We start from the raw sequence: 22,617 nt of genomic DNA, 5'->3' as shown, positions 1-22,617 counted from the left end.
TTTTTCTTTAGATTTAGAGCATTTGGAAAAATTGATACTTTTGAAGAGACATATTCCGAAAGCAGTTTTATTTTATTATTTTTTAACTGTTATCATTTCCTTTTTGAGCTTCAAAACAGTACAGAAAAAAACGAAGTGTCTTTCCAGATTTTGTTTTAGCTTTAAGATTTTCTTTTAATAATTATCTGTAGTTTTGAAAAATCTGGGGCTGTATTTTCTTTGTTAAGTATCTTAAAAATGGAACGGCCCCTATATTTCCTTGCCTTTTCTGAAGATAAGGGAAAATAATGAATTTTATCTCATATTTGGAGATTTTAGTCAAATTTTAGTCAGTTAGTGGTCAGAAAGATAATAAGATAGCATATTGTTTCAATTCTGCCATCAACACTTTCTAGTCAAGTTTTCAAACTTAGGCACAATGTTGTAAGCAAATTAGTTGAATGATAAAGCTTCTGTGTTCTTAACAGCAACAGTATAACAGTGAATCTATCAAAGTAGTTTTGTATTACATAAGATTATGCATTTTATGGGTATATCACAAGGCTAGAATAAAGTATGGAAGTAGTGAATTTGTTTTGTTACCTCTCTCCACTTTGTCTTTTGGCATTCATTGCTTACTCCTCCTCATCCCCTCTACTTTTTCCCTTTTATGAATGAGGATAGGGAGTGTGAAGGTTAGACATACCTTACCATGCTAAGGGTTTATTTCTGCCTGTCTTCAAAGGTCATTCCAGGAAATGTTTGGGGACCAGATATGGTATCAGAAATCAAACCCAGGTTGGCTGTGATCCAGTTGAGCTCCTTAATACCTATACTATCTCTCTTTCTCCATCTTCCCCTTTAAAAAATGTTTTTGTTTCCATTCCCTCATAGAAGTATTCAAGTAAATATTAAAACTCTGTTTTATCCGCTACTTTTATTCAAATAGATTTTAAAATATTTCTACAAAAGCCAGCCACATGATTTTTACACAAATGTTGATAGAAACTTCCATTGTGCCTGGAGTATCAATACATTTCTTAATAACAAAGATTATTCTACCCAGTCACACAGCAGTATTTGTCAGCCACTGTAGCAGCTACTAAGATCAAAGTGACCAGAGTGTATCTGCTGTGTTATTTTCTGATTAATAAGGAGATAATCTGTTAGATTTAGAATGTTTCACAGACCTCTATTTGTATAGTATTTTTGTTTTTTGTTTCTATTATAATAGTATGGTAAGTGATCCTAACAGGTGTCTTTCATCATCATATGAATTATTAATCATCAGCATTAGAAAAAAAACAAAATTTGAGAATAGCTATCTCTGGCTCCAAATTCCATGTCTTTTTTCAACATAACAGGTGATAAGCCTTGGTTTTATTTTAATCCCCTTTAACCCCTCTACAGAAACCTTTTTAAATTTTAGATTTTTTTAAATGCCTCTGCCTTGAATTCTAATGATCTTTAAATATGCAGCTGGAATTATACTCTGGTAGATTGTAAAACCCATACTCTGTTTTACTTATTTTTGGATTTGTGTATCATAAACTAGAAAAGGTCACAAACATGGTAAGCTCTCTATATTTAGCAAAAACAAATATAGGAAAAATATATTTTTTGATATTCATCTTTAGAGTCTTAGTATAACTTTTATTTGTATATTTGGAGGTATGGTTTTATAAAATTATGCTGTTGCCATTTTTATTACATCTCAACATTATGTTTTTAATGAAGGCTCATTATTATACTATCTGAAGCTATTGGTCTCAGTCCTTGTGTCAATAAATTTGTCAGAAGAGTTCATCTATTACCTACTCTTAGAGTAAAGAATATGATTTTCTAAATATCGACCTGGAACTCAACTCATGTGAAGAATGTCACACACAATTTACTTGCTGTTTAAACTGTTTCCATACAGATTTTTTCATTAGTTTTAGCTAGTATTTAGCCAATATTCATTTGTTTTTATTCCTATATTTTAAATATGAAAATTTTATTGGGAAATTTTATTTACTGGGAATTTTTCAATTTATTTACTCTCATACATTGATTTATTTATTGTAAATCAGGGTTTTATAGTTCATCTACAGACTATTGTAGCACAAACTGATATTGTACCACAAACCGAAAGAAAATTTCCACATAGAATGATTAATAGCAAAATTACTTCTTGTTTAATATTTAAACTCACTTTAATTTGCTCAATATAGTATTTAAAGCAAAGTACAACTATAGACCTGCCTCATTTTTTGTGGGTTCTTCAAGGTTGCTCATACATAGATTCTCTCTAAGAATAAATGTTTTATGCTGTCCAGAGTCGGGGAAAAGATTTTTAAAGTCAGTGTAGATTTTTACGCTTTGAAGGGGAAATTCCTGGGCAGTTATACTAAATCACATTCCTGTCACAACTGCACACTCAGCAGCAATTCCTCTGCCACAACAGGTCACACAGTTTAAATAAATATAATTTTTTAAAAAAAACTAATAGCTAATTCTAAACCAGTAAGCATAAAAAATGTTTTAAATGATGTTTCTATTAAAGTAAATATTTTTCAGATTTGATGAGTGCTATATGTGCAATATAAAAATAAAAAATAGCATTTACATTGCACATTATCCAAAGATTTTTAAAAAGGATTTATATTGTATAGGTCTGTTTATCTCACATTTTGCATCATTAAGATTAGTTAAACATTACTTCTCAAAACTGGTTTCACATATTCTGAAAATAATGTATTTGTCACTACTAATGTATAAAATTGGCTGGAGTGATAGCACAGCGGTAGGGCATTTGCCTTGCATGCTGCCTACCCGACCGACCTGGGTTCAACTCCTAAACCCCTCTCGGACTGCTCAGAAAGCTACTGAGAGTATCCCGCCCACACAGCAGAGCCTGGCAAGCTCCCCGTGACATATTCCATATGCCAAACACAGTAACAACAAGTCTCGCAATGGAGACATTACCGGGCCTGCTCGAACAAATCGATGAACAATGGGAGGACAGTGACAGTGACAGTGACAATATATATAATGAACAGTATAATATTTAATTTAAGCATGGAAAACTACCAAATAGACAAGGGAAGTAGATGAGTAAAGATTCTTCTCTGGTTTTAGAACATATGCAATCTATTTTAAGTACTCTACAAATGTGTTATATAGAATTATTTCTGAATTTTGAAGAGTCTATTGAACTTCTATAAGTATAAGGAATAAGAAGCAGTTACATTACAAAGCTTATTCTCTTTTGTGCTTTGAGTTACATGAATTAGTGAAATCACAGCATTGAGAAACTGTAAATGCAGAAATTCAGGCTTCTAAATTTTATGTATATGCTGTGTTAATATAATTTTGATTTTGAGGCAGTGGAATTGATTTCATGCACTCTAGATCCTTTTGCAGATTTGTCATATAAATGGACTGTAATCACCTGGAGTATTCCAGGGTCCAAATAGCTGTCGAGTAATATGTTAGCACATGGAGAGATACACTTGTTCTTTCTGGTTAGAAGAGTATTATTCAGCAAATTGTTGCAATATAATCAATGATACCTTTACATTATGAACAAGTTAATTGCATATTCTAAAGTACTTAACTTATTCCTCTGAACTAAGTAGGCATTGGAATATAGGCTCATTTTGTTTGCCTTCAAGTACTGGCTCGATGATGTATTAAGTGGTCTGGATTTGTGTTAATTAACAGGATCTCCAGCATCTATTGCCCCTTTGTTCTAGGAGTATTTTACTCCTTCAAGGACAAGTTTTCCTCTCTGTATCGGTATTTGGAGAATCTTCTTTTCAGTTGTTGGCAAAAAATTCACCTTATCTTCATAGCAGAAAGAAGCTGGGTAAAGTTCGAGAAAGCTATCATAATATATATAAATTTTGAAGAGCTAATTGCCTATAATACATTGCCTTGATATTTCCATGCTTTCTGGGACTGTGAACATTTTAGTAAATGACTAATAAATTCCTTCCATCACTTAATGACTTACACTCCATTTAGAGGTGGACAGAATCACACTTAGACTTAAATAAACAAAACACACAAATGAAGATACCTATAATCTGATACTTCAGTTAACTAATATCACTGAATTTTGGAAAAGGAAAGTCAGATGAGAAGACTAAGGTTAATGCTCTCTTTACTGAATGAGACTTTGGCCTTGAAACAATGTTAATTAATATTTTTATTTTTAGCATCAATTCATTATTATCTTTATTAGACATTATTGTGACTGTTGAGGAAGTTTAAGGATATCACTTTGAGATACCTGTAGCCCTAATGGAAAACTGTACTGACTTTCAAGATACTCCTTAAGGGAAAGGTACTCTATGGAACTAGAGTCCCAAACTATATCCCATAAAACTGTAGAGATTTGTAGACTTAAGGAACTCTCCTAAATCCCCATATAAAAATATTATTTTCCTTCCCATTTATTAAATTACTTCTTTATGAGCAGTTCTGAATAAAACAGTCAAATATATTATTTATAAAGTAACAATAATGTGGATTATTTTCTAAAAAATTATATCCATAATTAATAAAATATATTACATTGAAATATGTAGCTGGTTATCCCAATATGGAACCAAAAAACCTTACCAAAGTATATGAAATTTTGAACTTGTTTAAATCAAGAAAAGGTATAACTATTGTCCTACATATTTTCATACTGAACACAGGTAACTCCCTACATATAATCTATATATATATAGATAGAAGAATAAGACTATATCTATGAATGTACATAGATTTAAGAATGTATTCCTATATATGTCTGTTTGAATATATGTTCTTATGATTTTTGAAGCATGAAAAGTGAGAAGCAATTATATACCAAATACACACACACACATCCCAAATAAATAATTTAAATTATGTAAAGATAGTTGTAGTTGCTTATTTTTTGGAAAGCATTCTTAACTATCATCTTCTTTAAATGTGTACTTTTAAAAGCATGTTTTCATTCCTTGATAAAATAAGAAATATATTTGAAAATAGCAAGATCTGTCACTGCATTTTCTTGTGACTGTCAAGAGCCTACTTTTTCTTCTGTAAGATCAAAGTTTATATATCACTTGCTTTCTACGCAAGCACTTAGCAGACATCATATATTGGAATATCACAATATTCTTGTGAGAGTAAGTAGAAACACATAGCTTTCTTTTCACTGATCAGAATCTGAGGCCTCTGGCGAAATTACAGAGATATAGTGATGCCTATATCAAATAACATACCTGACTTAGAGTAAGAATTATAACCCAGGGACAGAATTCTCACTAAGATGGTTGCAACTGGCTTCTCACTATAGTTTAATGTCCTTTACCTTTTCAAGAGGGTGTGGAAGATGGAATATTTATGATAAAAATAGGTACATTTTTCTTCTGGCAATTGCCTTTTAGGTTAATGTGAATTTCATTTGCACGCTCGAATTCCCAAGTTAGATTTAAGCAACTCATAGCCCGTCTCAAACAAACAAAAATTATATCCATATTTCTGCTTGAATTCTATTTTTCAAAAGCTTTTTCCTACCTAGCTCAACTGTGGCAACTAAGATGACAAATTATTTTCCTTTTGTTTGGTTACCCTCGATATATACCTGTAATCATGTAGGTTTTTTTCCCCTGGAATATTATGACTTTTTTATGATTTGCTTTATGGGTAAATGAACGCTTTTATTATGAAAGAGGTTACCACAAGGGTTAGCAATATTAATGCAGGATGTCATACTCAGTTGTTTGGACATTATAGTAGAGGCTGCTTACAGCTGCCCTGAGTGTTTGTTGTTGGTTGTGAATTAATCTGCTATTCTAATATGACATGTTCACTAAAATGACACGGATCACTGCCTAGTTCAAGGTCCTTGCTATAACAATATACAGTAGGCAAAAAATAATTCTTCCTAGCTTAAAATGTTCCTGAATCTTGTCAATATAAAAATAAATGGACTATTTAGCAAAATTAAACTTACCTTCATATTTTAAGCATATTAAATACTGATTAAAACTAATTACTAATGGCTCCTTCTACCTTATAGAAACAAATCCTACCTTGTTAAGTTACAAAAACATCTGATTTACAGAAATAACACTCCACTGGGTTTTATTTAATTCATATCAATTTAAATACCTTCATCTTTTTTCCGAGATTCAGCAGAATGGATTCCACAAAGCATCAGCTTTATTTTTATCTCTAAAATTCATGAACATGTGAGTTTTCACATATCTTGACAAAAACATAGGTTGATAAATATTTAAAACTATTTCCAGTATTTCTTTTAAATTTGACTATGTATATTCTTAAAAATAGACATAAGTATAGAAGATGTCAATAGACCAAACTACACTGCTTCCACCCCTTTTACAGGAAAAGTACTGTTTACTTTTTCTAATTATTATTGAGTCTTTGCTTAAAATGCCATCAGAAGAAAAGGTTTATGAATGTAGGAACAACACAGATAAATTTAGTTCCATTAGCACAGATTTGTATATTTCTTGAGGCATATTGAATAAACTGGATCCTCACACACTTGTCCGGATGTTGGTAGAACTCAGTGGGAAAATTTTGAAAGGCCTGATTTCGAAAGATTTTTATTTGTACATGTTTACTTAGATTACATGGCAGTCATTCATGTAAATTCTGAAACACAAATGTTTAAATTTATGCTGTTGATAAACCAAGAGTAGTAGATTTGTTAAATATTTTCAAAACATTTGACAAAGCAAGTGTTTGAGCAAATATTTTTCCCTTTCCAAGGCTCTATTTTCCCATATGTGAGGAAATAAATGTTATATTGTTAACCTAGGTTTTTTTTATAAAATGAGATAATATTTGTGAGATAACTAGCACAGTGTTAGGCACAGCAAGTTATCACAATAATCAACATATATTTATTTCTATCAAAATATTACTAGTATTTATATTTCTTGTGCACACCAACAGTAAATCTGTTCATTATTGTCTGTGTAGAATAAAAAAAAATAACCTAAGAAGAAGAATAAAAGACCTGACTTTAAAAAACCCGAGCTTACTGGCTGTGACTCTTTTGGTTTATTTTTTGAACTTCTACTTAGATCATAACAAACCCCTATGAGCTATTATGAGCTCATGAAAAGTATATGAGATACTTCTTTTGAAATTTCACTGAAATCTTAATGCGACCTTTATGGTTCTTCCATTGAAATCGTAATCATATGTTCTGAAGTCATCACGGTGTATCGTGTCAATGCATACTAAGGGAGTCCTCATGCACAGACCATTGACATGATAGACTATAATGGCTCTTTCAGAGCTGCTATGGTCCACTGTGTCTATGCATACTGAGGGAGCCTTTAAGGCACTGATCCGAGCCTGCAGAATATTCTCCACTGTGGGGAGAAATATAGTTATAAATATCTGGATGAAAAGCTGGTCGAATCATTTTTATTATTTTTAATCAATGTCACAGCGACTAGCATGTATGATGCTAGTGTAAGGTTCAGATTTTTATTTAGGAATATGGAACGGTTGTCATCTTCCCAAGTCTTTCCGTGCTGTCAGAAAACTTCAGAAAAAAAAATCATCTCTATCAAGCACACTAGCACGTTGTAGGGTTTTTTCTTTACTGTAGCCTTCCACCCTAATCATCCCAGCATCTCTGCCAACCAGTAATGAAAGCTGCAGAAAATCCTCTCTTAACACTCCTAAATAATATGTCTCTGCTTGTGACTTATTACCAGGAATCACAAAAAAATGAAGTGTCTCCCGAAATTCATTTCTAAATGAAGAACAAAATGCAAGTATGTTTCCTGGAAACATTTAAAGTGCTAACATTAAAGAACAAAATACAGCACTTTACAAATTTCTAACTATCCATCCATGACCAAATGAATCTGCTTCCTTCACATAGCAAATGGCACTAAGTGTAGAATTGTACATATGGACTCTCATACGGTTCTGATTATTTTATCTGCATGCTTAAATAAGTAATAGCCACCTTTAAGCATTTGCAATTAACTAAAATTATTAAATTATTAGGGAATCTAATTAACGAGATAATTCTAGGACTACAGGGCCAATAAATTTAGTAAATTAAAAAGAGTTTACCTATGCTTTTTCTTAAGACAGAACTTTGTATAAATTTGATTTGGCTTTTTCCACCAAAATTTATTTCCTTAGCTTCATTCCTTTGACAATACTTTTCTACAAATTTATTTTCTTCTATTTTTTTCTTCAGATGAATGCCAGATTATTCTTTTTAAATTGTTAGTGCACAACTGCAGCTATCTATGTAAGAATTACTCTGTGATTAACTCTTCATGAACACAGTAGAAATTTTTTGGGAATTGTTTATTAGAACACACCTGGAATTGCTCAGAGTTTACACCTGGCTATTTGCTCAGGAAATACTTTTGAGGGTCTTCAGGGGATCCCATGAGGGGCTGAAGATCACCTGGACTCAGCTATATCACGGCATAATATATTCCCTGTATTATATCTCCAGCTCATGCAAGGAAATTTTAATGTTTTTTGGAGATCAGTCTTCTTGGGAATTAAGTAACTAGGCAGCCTACTAGGATGTTTCCATAAGATTTTCTTTTCTACACCTATGCATCACAGTACATAAGCGTGTTAGAAGGAAAGTTTACAAGTGTTTCTCCAGAGAATTGTGCTGTACTGGTGCAAGGGTATCTGTACTTTTCCCTCAGAGCTCACCTCTTTGTCCTAGGGAACATGTTACAAAGACTCAGCCTTCTTGACACAATAAAGAAAGTAATTATGTGGTGCGAATCATGATGCAAAGCTGCTAGAGGGATCACCCTGAAGGCAAATTCAAACTGAAGTTAAACTTTGCATAACTTCTAGTTCCACATTACCCAGCCTACCTTCCTCCCTTCTCTATAGAGTACACAATTAATTACATGCTCTGAAACCCTTAGCTCAGGTTTGCTTTTAGAGGACTTTCTTTAAAAGTTTGTTTACTGGAGCAAACAAAAACAATTAAATGTGATATATCACATGCTGATTTTTAATGATGTACACCTAAAATTTGCATGATGTTATAATCCAAATGTTACTCCAATAGCCAAAAGAAGAAAATGTTTTATCTTGCTTATATAACAAAGGCTATTGTTAATTGTATTCAAAAAGTCAATTAAATTTAGTTTGCTTTCATCATTTGGACAAATGCATCTTGACTACATTACTTGGTAATTTGAGTTTGAGAGGGGCATTTAACAACCAATTAAATAAATGACTTTTGACACTGACTCAAAACCTCATTTAAAAAATTGTTTTTTAAAATTTCCATTGTTGTTGCAGTTAAAATAGTATGTTTACAATAGTGTTAACAATTGTGATTTTGATGTTCACAGTGCCCAATACCCTTTGCAGAGAGGAGTGAGATCATCTGGTATTTGTCCCTCTGACTTCACATAACATGATACCGTCCACTTCTATCCAAGCTTAAATCTCATTGTTGATAGAAATCTAAAAGACTTATGTTTACAAAACCACCACATTTGTGACATATTCCATTACATAAAAATAACAGGCTTTATGGTGCCAACCAAGAGAATGCGTTTTGGGTCAGATTCAGAATACATTTGAAACTAAAACCCTGAATATGATGGGATAGATTGTTGTATCTCAGAAGTTTTTCTGATTGTTGGCCCTTTTTTTCCCAACTGGTTGAACCTATATATAGGATTTTTTAACTGAAGCCACCTTGCAATATCCTGGAGACCCAGAGGGTGGCATATATGGCTCCCCCACTTGAAAAATGCTATCATAGTTCATAGTCAGAAAGCTATTTGATCATTGTATAATTGAAACCCAAGCACAAAAATGTGTAAGTCTGCAACTGTACCTCATGATGTCTCACTATTAAAAATAAAAATACATATATAAATAAATAAAGAAAGAAAGCTAAGTTCTAGGAAGAAAGGTTTAATGTGATGGGTTTCTTTCTCTTTCATATACATATATAATATATAATATATGTATGCACACATATGCACATATATATCACATTTATATATGTATATTTATAAACTATATAACTACCTATATCTTACAGTGTGTATATATATAGGTGCATTTATTTATGTATATAAATGTCACTTGGACAACTTTTGTTTACAGTTCTATAACTATAAGCATGTCAAGTTAAGTGATCTTGAAGAAGAATGCTATAAGGAAAGAATGGTCATTGTTTCAGTAACTTAAAAACTAAGACTCTCAAACCATTTTGGATTTCTCATATTACTACACTGCAAACAGAGAAGAGGAGTAAGCAATCAAAATTATCAATAGTAAATTGGGTGATTATTATAAAGTGAATAAAGAATACCAAAATTTTGGAAGCCAGAGTAGTAGAAGCTTTGCATGTTACTGATACAGGTTTAATTTCTAGCACCACATACTCTTCATCAAATGTCACTGGGAGTGATCCTTAAGCATCGAGCCAGGAATAAGCACTGCCATGTGTGACCCCTAAAGAAAGCTATGAAACATGAATATTATGTTTTCAAACAGAGACTGAAAAATATTTTGATAATTCTTCTAAAATATTAATGACTATAAGTAAATTGCAGCAATCCAGTGAAGACTAGATAATTAAAATCTTGGATGTTGGAGAAGAATGAATTACTTGGATCATTCCCCTGAATACATACCCAGACTGTTTTAGGTGCTGACAGAGGTTAAAAGGAACATAGAACAGATGATGTAAGAAGAAAGCAGTGGTTATCAATTTAGACTTTATGACTTGCTATAGTAGGCATCATTGCAACTATATTTTATGGTAAGTGTTAGTTTTTGCCCTTTTCTCTGTCTCCATATATGAAAAGTTCAAGTGTTACTCATGTAATAATTTATGTTCTAGATGGCAAAGTTTATGAATTGACATCATCCCCTGATGGCCTATAGACCCTTTGGGGATGAAATATATTCATCCAAGTAAAGAATCAAAATAACAAAAGGAGTTGAATATCATGGTTACAAAATTCTATTCTGACTTTTCCACCACCTCATAAAAATTGTTGTCCCTCTGTGTTTTCATTCCGCTCTGTTGTCTTTCCTGGCTTTAACCAATGTCAAGCAAAATCAAGAGACAACAGAGAGAAGAAAATATTAAAAAGTAAAAACATTCTTTAGCTACAGTGTGGGTCTCTGCCAGCACTGCTAATGCTAGTTTATCTCTTCCTTGTAAGTTCAGTGTAGTAAAGACCACATATTGTTGTAGTCCATGAGTATCTTAACATTCCTTATTGATTTTCTGAATTTTCTAAGAATCTCATTAAATAGCACTGTAGCACTCTCTTCCTGTTGTTCATCAATTTGCTTGAGCGGGCTCCAGTAATGTCTCTATTGTTAGACTTGTTGTTACTCTTTTATGCATATCAAATAAGCCAGGAGGAGCCTGCCAGGCTCTGCTGTGCAGGTGAATACTCTTGGTAGCTTGTTAGGCTCTCCAAGAAGGACGGAGGAAACAAACCCTGGTCACCGCGTGCATGGCAAATGCCCTACCCAACTGTGCTATCGCTCCAGTATCCAGTTCATTAAATAAATTATTTAATTAATTATCTTTGGTGAAACTCATTAGTTTTTTTGGGGGGAGGGTATTGTTGGGATTATGTATAATACAATATATGGAATATGTGAACTATTGATGAGCTCGGCGCTTTTTCAAATTCATTATTTGTCTTACCTGACTTATTTTTTGCAAGTTGGTAAATTAAGCTCCACACTTCTCCAATTTTATCCAAGATGACAGTAAACTATGGATAGGAGTGTGTTGCCCAATATTACATTAACAGTAGGTGGTTGCATCTGAAATTAAATAAATAATCTAAGTAAAGTCCACTATTTTTTCATGTTTTTAATAAAACAGTTCATATTTTTGTGGACTAAATTACTTTTTACCAACAAAGGCAGGATATAAAGCACTTATATAGTAATTAAAATATAAGTCACTTAGCATGCCAGTTTTATAACTAAATTCTTTCATTTATAAATAATTTTCAGGTAACTCCTATGAATTCAAACTTTAATAGTGTTAAAACTTGTTTTCTGACTTCCTCTTCTGAAAAGTTGTTTTATTAATCCCGAATTTGATGACACTTTTCTTTATTCTGTCTTTAGAATTTTCTGACTTATCCTTAGATTTCTAACCTGGCTCTAACTGTATATTATAATTCACATTTTTGGAGTTTATGAATTTTATTTTGAGCCTCTTCTGTTATCCCCTCTATTTTTCTCTCATGTTCTCATTATCTCCCTCTGCATTTTTGGTTTATGTTTTGTATTAGTATTTATTGCAAGATATATTTGGTGTAGCTTTAGCCATTAAAATAAATAGATAACATGGATTTACTTGGTATATTTATCCTGGAATCTTGTTTTATTGCTTGGCTTTGTGTATTTACAACCTGAAGCCATACAATTATAATTTAGTTAGAACTCCATTTATAGGTAGAGCAAGTATTTTTAAATAAAAATAAGAACATTATTAGAGTTAGAATTAAGTTCACTGAGACCATCCATATGTTATATATATAACTACAACATAACTTTTGTATTGGCAAAAAATTTTTTATCAAGAAGACCCAGTTTATAGGTTAGCTCCATATTTTTAAGGTCTTTTAATGATCTCCAATGACTTTATATTGTTGAAATTAAACAATTCATATCATATTTTCATATCAATCAATATCCAAAAATGTTGCAGATTAAAATAAATGCCAAGAACCCTATACGATGCATGTATTGTAAGATTAGAACTTTGAGCATACCACTGGCTTTTAAAACTTTCCTTAAAAAAAATTTGCTTACACTAAGTAGAAATATTTTATAAATAGTATGTTTAATTTTGATATGTTATTTTATATGTTTCAATCTCATTAGCACAATTGCTGTGCTGTCTAAACATAAGATAAACCGATATACTGTAAGAAAGAGTCAAAATAAAATATTCCTTTGAATATATAAATTATATGTTATATATGTTTTGAACAAAAACTAGTCTTAGTAGTACTGTAAAACCATAAAATAAAATGGTTGCTTTCTTTGAAAATGAAAAAAAAATAAAAGAAATGATGTCATTCAAAGGTCAGTTCTTTGACATGAATAAAAGTTCTATTCTATTATCATCTGAAAATGACAATGTAAGGTTAGTGAGAGACAAACTATTTCAGATAAAATGAATGAGTCACAGTAAATTGTCTAATTAAAAGTTGAAAATAAACTGTTTAAGGTCATTTTTGGTGGAAATTGCATATCACGCATATCCCTGAAGCTGAGTCTTTGCTAAGTAATATATTAGATTCAAGAGTTCCTTTGCATTACACATAAACCAATTAATAGTGGTATTTATGTCTTATAATAAATAATGATTTTATTAGTTGAAGTTTTGAGACTCATTCTAATAGAATGATTTTTCTTAAGAAATGTATGACTCATTCAATATTATTCAAGAATTGACCCCTGATTTTCAGAACTGAAGAAGGTAAAAAATATGAGATTATATTCATATTTAGGATAGTTTTTCTTTTCTTCCACCATTCCACTTGCTTCTTTGTTCTTACCTCACTTTTATCTCGGTATCAATTTTTCCCTTATCTCTGTTATTTTCTTTTTTTCCCTGCCCTTCTAACCAATTTTATCTTTCTTATTCTCTCATGTCATATCTATCATCCTTTTGAACTCCTATCTTCTGGTCTTTTTTCCTTTCCAATTCTCAACCTAAGCTTTGGTTATACTTTGAAATGAAGAAATACTAAATCACAATGCTTTTTTATAATTAGAAACTTATTTTTTGAATGATAAACTTTAGGTTATATACATTTATGTTATCCTTTGATTCAAATGTTGTAGGCATATTTTACATAGTAAATGAATGTAAAATTATTTTGAAATTTTTTAACTGGAGACTTGTATTTTGAAAGAATTAATTGTTGGCCTGGCCAAAGAACAGAATTGAGTTTATGATGAGAGAGATGTGCCAAAGATCAAGTTGGCCTGTTTCTCAATACTGTCCTGCCTGAGCAAATTGGCCACTCATAAATGCTTTAGTTGATGATGCACACAAAAATAGGTGCACAGGAGGCTAGACTGCCTGCTGCTATGTGTGACCAAAGACTTCCTGTTGCCAGCTGCTGAGTCCAGTCACAGAGCTCTCCTGGCAGACAGAGACTTCCCTGGAGCAGGATATTCTGAAAGACTTTTCTGGGCATATGGAAGGGTATGTTGGTAGCTATCACTCTGAGAAATAAGGGAAGTGTTTCAAATGAAGCCACTCAGAAAGATTATGCAGAGGAAGAGAAGCGTTAGGATTCATGTCAAGGTTTTGAGCATCCCCCTGACCCCGTTCTACTAGAAAATTAGACTACTCTTAAATGAAGAAACCATAAAAGATAGGCAACTCCAATGATATAAGTTGAGAGTTGTAGGGTGCCTATAGAGAAAATCTAACAAAGAATCCTACCTCATTTGTATTGGTATTGGTATATATTTATGGTCTAATATGTCAAATGAGCACTAGCTCAACTATCCCAAGATAATTATGCCATTTTTTATACAAAGTGTGAACTTCTCCTCTCCAGCCTGCTTTCATACTCTTTCTTTCCTTTTCCTTTCTTAAGAGTTCAAAGCACATAATTTTATTGCATATGTTGTGGAAGGAAGAAGTAGTTTAACTAAGGTACTAATGAGATAAAATAGTTTAGGGGACCATGTAATGCATGTGACATGGTGTTGAAAACAATATTTCGTAATCATCTTGTCATTATCATACCTAGAAGAGTGAATAATCCAATAACTTGATATATAATTCATAGTGTAATTCTCTTGATTATTCAAAAATTATTTTATAGTATATTTGTTTGTATCAGATTCCAAATATATTTTACATATTCTGTTTGACTTTAGCATTAAGATTAATAATTCAAGTAATATCTTAAGATTTATAATTAAAATAGTATCTCAACATTCATTATTTTTATTAATATTTATGATTTAATTTTTTCATTATATTTGAATTTTTAAGGTAACCTCAATGTTATGAGTGCATGACCTAATATCATGTTTATAATTTAGGGGTTATTATACCCAAAGATGATATAGAAAATTATGTAAATTATGTAAAATTATTTTAGATGTTAAAAATATTTTAAGATAGACATGAAAGTATGTTTACATATGTTCATATATTCCTGCAAGTTTGTATGAAAATGAATATATTATAAACTGTCCTCATTTTCAATACTTGATTTCATTTTCAAAGAAAACATATCCAACAGTCACTTATAAGGGTTGGACAACCAAAGAAATATTTTTGAGATAGTTTAGATAATACTTTAAGCAAAATAAAATAATTTTTAAGATTGGAGCCAGAGCAACAATATAGCAAACAGAGATTTTGCCTTACATACTGCCCACCTGGGTTTGATCCAGGGCTTCCCATATGATACCTAAAGCCTGCCAGGAGTGATCCCTGAGAACAGGGCCAGGAATAAGCCCTGTACCTCACCAGATGTGGCCCCAAACAAACAAAAATGGTCACGCACTTTTGCTCTCATAAAATGTGAAAGTGTGTGTTGGTGAATGATAGCTGTAATTAAAAAAAATTTCAGATTACTTAATATTACCAGCTCTTACAATTATTGCTTACACTTTACATTTCTTTTTAACCCTATGATAAAGGAAATACACATTTTTAAAAAATTTTTATTAGTGAAACACCATGAGGTACAGTTGTAGACTTACAAATTTTTGTGCTTGGGTTTCAGTTATACAATGATCGAGTACCCATCCCTCCACCAGTGCCCATTCTCCACCACCAATGATCCCAGTATCCCTCCCACCGCCCCCCCCCATTCCCCCATCCCATTCCGCCTCTATGGCAGGGCATTCCCTTTCGTTCTCTCTCTCAATAAAGCAGATACTTTAATTTAAAATTTAAACAAAATTACCAGTGGTCTATGATCAGCAATTCACTTTCTGTCATAATTTCACTTAAACTAAGAATGATTCCTGGATTTTCTCATGTGAAATGTTTGAAGAGTAAGGACAATTTGTTCCAACTATTTGGAATATTTCATGTGCAGCTCGAGTTGAGGGGATATTCAAATCTTTTATGTACAGTCTAAACATGAAATATGCAAATTTTGTTTGTCTCATAATACCAATAAGGAGATAATAGAGCTCACAAGCTCCTGTATAATGGAATGAATGACTGTTATGTTATAATTGCAAACAATACTACAGATGCAATTCAAAATTCTTTTTATGCTTGCAAATATGTTACTCATTTTTCCTTGTTTTGGAAGCAACCTTAATTTTCACTGAAAATCTTGTTTAGCATCTTATTTCATAAGGCTATGTATCTTTCATTATGGATTTTTTTTCCAATTGGTGAAGACTTTTTTAGGGAAGTTTTTCTAAATTAATGAAACCAGCACTATCCCTGCTGCTATAATTAAGGCACAGTGCTTATCCCTTATCCATAGAGTATTTATGCCAGAATCCCAGCTTATGGGCAAAATTCTTGCTTAAACCTTTACAAAAAAAAAACTCTCTCACGTATTTTATTTATTGATTTACTGTATACGAATATGCTCTGCATATATTTAAAACTTCCTGGAAGTCATAGTGTACTTTTTCAGATGGGTGATTAGGTGAAAATTACTGAAATCTTTTAAATGTAAATTCACTGTATCACTGAACAATTGTCATCCCATTGTTATTTGCTTGAGTGGGAGCCAGTAACGTCTCCACTTGTCCCTGTTACATGCTAGTGTTGCCAGATGGCATTTTGGGGGCTCTTTCAGGGTTAGAGGAGTAAGAATCATCATTGTTACTGTTTTCAGTATATAGAGTATGCCACGGGTAGCTTGCCAGGCTCTGTCGTGTGGGCGGGATACTCTCAGTAGCTTGCCGGGCTCTCCGAGAGGGATGGAGGCTTTTGGGGCAGCCTCTAATCACCTTTACAGGTGTTTTCAGTCAGGCATATATGCAGATAGGATACTTTCGGTAGCCTGCTGGGTTCTCTGAGAGTGAAAACTAAACAATAAGAGGTCTTCTTGAGCTTGGTTTTATAGTCTCTGGATCCTGGTCGTTGGTGAGGTTACACAGCAGTTGGTGAGTGTAACTGTCTAGCTACTGGAAGATGGGGGTTCTGGGTGGAGGAGGCGCAGTCCCTATCCAAGCAGGCTTGGAGATCTCAGCTCCAGGTCCTGCACACCTGGGTTCCTTTGCTGGTTCCTTCATGCATGAGGCTCATCTGAGCATGTGGAGAGTGATTTTAGCAAAAAATAAATTTTTGATGGTTAATTAAATTACTTCATAAAATTGTTTTCTTCTAAAATTTCTCCATATTTACATGAATGTGCTTGTAAATAATTATGGAAAAGTTAAATGGGATTACCAAGTATTTTAGTTTTGCCTCTTATTACACTCATTAGCTCCTGTATTTTGCTATAAATTAACATGATATAGAATGTTGGAATTAAATAAGACAAATTAGCTATATATTTAAATTATGCTACTTACTATATCTCAAATATTATTCAAAACGTTGGTAGCTTATCAATAAATCATAAAAATAAGTCTGTAATAGTTACTGATATTATTTCCATTTTATATATGAATAAAGTTGGGCACAAAGATTATTTTACTTACACTAAGCCATAATGATAAGAAATTGGAGAACTATAATGGATTTTAGAATGTTTGAATGAGAGCTTAAATTTCAATTAAAAATCATAATGTCGTTATAAATCCTTATCACTCTAGTCAGGTTTTTCGTTGTTTTCTGTCTTAGATTGTTTGTTCCTGAAAATGAATATGATTTTTAGCTATACCATGTTCTCTTAGTTAAGCTTCCTAAAGACTATATGCATGAAAAACTGGAGTCATAGCACAGCCGGTAGGGCTTTTGCCTTGAACGCGGCCAACCTGGGTTCGATTCCCAGCAATCCATATGGTCCCCTGAGCACCGCCAGGAGTGATTCTTGAGTGCAGAGCCAGGAGTAACCCCTGATCATTGCCAGGTACCACTCCAAAAGCCAAAAAAAAGGCTATATGTATGCATGAGCAATCTATATTTTTCAAATATATAAATGTCTCTTACAATATTGCAAGCTTAACCTTCATATTTAGTCCTCTCTATATCAGCACAATATTAAGAAATAAATATTGCCCCATTGTTTGGGGGGGCACATCCATGTACATCATGATTTTTTTTTGACACTAAAGAGAAGAAATTCATCTCTCAAGATACATAGAAAAACTTTACAAATATTTTATAAGCCTTGATTCCAAAATACAATCAAATAAACACTTAAAAATTATTCATGAGGCCAGATAGCGTACACAGATAAGGTGCTTGCCTTGAATATGCCTGATCCCAATTCAATTCCCCGCACAGCATAAGGTGCCCCAACACTTCCAGGAGTGATGCCTCAGCATAGAATAGGGAGTCATTCCTGAGCACTGACAAGTGTGGCCCTCAAACAAAACAACAACAAACAAAATATTTTACTTATAAAGATCTCTGGCGTTCTGTGACAGAAGAAAAATTAGTTTAAAATACCCATCAGTTAAGAAAGAGTAAAAAATTTGAGGAATAACAACCTTGGAGTTTGCAACATGTTAACAGCTTATAATTATTCAGTTTATTTCTATTGTGTGGGTATACTTAAGTAATGCTTAATTGTATACTTGTTTCAGTCAGAGGCCATCTGTTGGTTTGAAGTTTTCATTCATGACACTCAATTTTGCAGTTTTAGGACAGTATTCAAATCCAGCCTTCCTTCTTTCATACAGTTTGCCTTTTTTGACTCCTGCCGTAAGAATTTCCTAAGGGAGCAAGAGACAGCAACATCCTAGTCTTTTTGTAAATCTGCATGTAGGAAGGAAAGTAAATGTGTATTCACCATGTGTATAGTTCATGGAATGATGAGGAGGATATGAGTCTCAAAGGGAATGATTGTTTCGCAACAAGTAACTCATGCATTTCAAATTGCTCAACACCTGGACTTGAAATAAGTCCATCTTTCTGTTGGTTAATGTTAGTGCTATATTACTGGCAAAAGACTGACATTTTGAAGGGTCATTCACAAAGTCACACAGTGCGTTAATTCTGGTAATGTGTTTTTTTTTCCTGATTGGCATGATAACAAGGAAAAAAAAAGGCCATAATACCCTTCTGGGTCTGCATCTGGTTATACAGTGCAATAACAAAAGGAACTTTCTGCATTGTTTATAAATTTTAATTCCCATTAGTTCTGGATGTGCAAATAGATTTTGCTTAAGTGTGTAAAGGATTACATATTGTATAGCATAGAAACTCTTTCATTTCCTTCATTAAGCTACTGCATCACACATATCTTTTCTATTTTTCCTTTGCTTTTTCTTCACACTTAATCTTTGTCTTGTATGAAATTGTTATTCTTATATAGAAGATATAGCAAGCTACAGAGAGTATTCCGCCCGCACGGAAGAGCCTGGCAAGCTATCCGCTGTGTATTCGATATGCCAAAACCAGTAACTACAACTGGTCTCATTCACCTGACCCTGAAGGCTTCACTGACATGGCAGCACTGAGAAGGATGAGAAAGGAGAGGCCGACAAAATCTCAAGGCCGACCTAGGCTGCCACAACGAAGGAAGACAAAAATGATCGTCTGTACTTTCAATGCACGTACGCTAGCATCAGATGCATCCATCGAGGACCTGATGGTACAAGCGCGAATGATCAAGTACGACATCATTGGTCTGACCAAGACAAGAAGGCACGAATCTCACCATGCCGTTTTCGACACTGGAGAAGAATTGTTCCTCGGAACATGCGATAAAAGAGGTGTTGGAGGTGTCGGTGTCCTTGTCAACACAAACTTGGCCAAGAGCATTGATTCATTCGAATGCCTAACAACCCGAATCGGACGTTTACATTTGAATAGATGTGGCTCACTGCCTGCAGTTTCTATCTTCGTTGTCTACGCACCAACATCTCATTATGATGAAAGAGAAATCGAGAAGTTCTACATGGAGCTAGAGAAGTTCTATAAAGAAGACCACACCTTCTACAAGATCATTGTGGGTGATTTTAATGCCAAGATAGGACCGAGAAGATCAGCTGAAGAACTTCACATCGGGACCCATGGCCTAGAATGGAACGAACAGGGTGACAGACTATCTGAGTTCATCATGTCGACCAAGACCATTCATGGTAACTCACAGTTCCAGAAGGCAGAATCTAAACGATGGACATGGGAGTCTCCCGGTGGACGATTCCACAATGAAATAGACCACATCATATTCAATCGACGGTTTTGCCTGACTGATGTCGCTATTGTCCCAAAATTTCGAATGGGATCGGACCACCGTCTCTTTCGTGCAAAATTCTACTTCACAGAGCGGGGAGAAAGGGCTGCTAAGTTCAAAAAGAGAACTCCCAGAATGATCACCAACTGGGAACTCTTTGGCAATATTGCGGCAACATGGGAAGATGTCATTGTTGACAACATTGACGAGGAATACGATCGACTGGTTCAGCACCTCCATGAATGTGCAAGAAATGCCAAGAGAGAGATAGCCACAAAAAATCGCCTATCTTCGAAAACTCTTGAGCTAATTCGCCAGTGTGGTTTGGTGCATGCCTCAGGCAACCGCAAGCTAACATCCGAGCTCGCAAAGCAGTGCAGAGATGCGATCAAGGAAGACCTCAAAGAGAGAAGAGCAGAAGTACTGGTAGATGCGGCAGAAGCCGGGAAAAGTATTCGTAACGCCCGCCTGTCCTTCGCCAACTATAAGACCAAAATGACTGCCCTCCGACGTCCTGATGGATCCATCACATCCTCCAGACCGGCAATGGAGAAGATTATCCATGACTTCTACTCAAATCTCTTCGATAGCCATGTCCACTTGCCGACATACCAAATTCCACAGGATGGATATGTCGTTCCCAACGTTCTCCCTTCCAAAATCCGACACGCCATTTCGTGGGTAAAGAAACAAACAGCACCCGGCCCAGACAAGGTCAGACCTGAACATCTGAAGAACCTGCCGTCAGTACTCATCGATACACTGGCTCGGCTCTTCACTCGCTACCTGTCTGAATGCAAGTTTCCATCCCAATGGAAAACCAGCAGGACCGTACTACTGTTCAAGAAGGGAGACATCCATAACATTGGCAACTATCGCCCGATCTGCCTATTGTCTGTCATCTACAAGTTGTTCACTCAAGTCATCCTAAATAGGATTGGCAGAAAACTAGATGAAGGACAACCATGCGAGCAAGCAGGGTTCCGCAAAGGATTCAGCACCATCGACCATATCCACACAATAACCAAGCTCACTGAGGTTTCTCGGGAGTTCAAGATGCCGCTCTGTTTAACGTTCATTGATTTAAAGAAAGCCTTTGATTCTGTTGAGACGGAAGCGGTCATTGAAGCCCTAGCCAATCAGGGCATTCAAGCCCAATACATCAGGATCCTCCGTGAGCTGTATTGCGGATTCACTACCAGGATCTCACCATTCTACAAAGAAGTGATCGTTGATGTCAAGAGAGGGGTGCGGCAGGGTGATACCATTTCACCAAAACTCTTCAGTGCCACCCTCGAGAACATCATGCGACAACTGGAATGGGAAGGAATGGGAGTGAAGATAGATGGTCGGCAACTACACCATCTCCGCTTTGCTGATGACATTGTTTTAATAACACCAAACATCAGCCAAGCTGCACAAATGCTGGCCGACTTTGACCTTGAGTGTGGAAAGGTAGGACTACAGCTGAATCTTACGAAGACAATGTTTATGAGAAACAGCCTTGTTCCTGACGCCCCATTCACTCTCAATGGAACGACCATCTCCGAATGCAACAGCTATGTGTACCTAGGTCGAGAGGTCAACATGACAAATGACCTGGCACCCGAGCTGTGCAGGAGGAAGAGAGCGGCTTGGAACACCTTCAAGAATGTCGAAGAAATAGCTAAGAGAACGAAGAACCTCCAGCTCCAGGCACATCTCTTTGATTCCACTGTTCTTCCTGCATTAACATATGCCTCAGAGACCTGGGCCCTACGCAAACAAGATGAGAACGCTATTCAGGTCTCCCAAAGAAGAATAGAAAGAGCAATGCTTGGAATATCACGTTTTACTCAAATGAGAGAAAGATTCCGGAGTTCTGACATCCGTCGATGATCAAGAATCAGGGACGCTGTCTCATTTGCCAAGGTGTCGAAAATCAGATGGGCTGATCACGTAATGAGACTTAAATATGACCGCTGGACTAGAGCTGTTACCGATTGGATTCTACGGGATGTCAAAAGACCGCGTGGCCGCCCACCTACTAGATGGTCAGACTTCTTCGTCAAGATCATGAACGATCGGTTTGAGTCCCTTCATATTCCCGGAGCGAACAGATGCCATTGGGCTACACTAGCACGCGACACGGACAAATGGAGACGTTACTGGCGCCCGCTCGAGCAAATCAACGACTAACGGGAAGTTAAGTGATTAAGTGATTAAGTGATATAGAAGATTAAAGGTCTGATTTTGGTGTCAGATCTATAGAGTAGCAGCTAGGGTGCTCACCTTGAACAGAGCAAACCAGAAGTCCAGGCTTAATACTTGACTGCCAGGCCCCTCTAAG

The sequence above is a fragment of the Sorex fumeus genome, unplaced genomic scaffold (genome assembly GCF_029834395.1).
Source record: "Sorex fumeus unplaced genomic scaffold, SorFum_2.1 ptg000008l, whole genome shotgun sequence".
NCBI lineage: Eukaryota > Metazoa > Chordata > Mammalia > Eulipotyphla > Soricidae > Sorex > Sorex fumeus.
The sequence above is the reverse complement of the archived record's forward strand: the minus strand, read 5'-3'. Positions refer to the sequence as shown.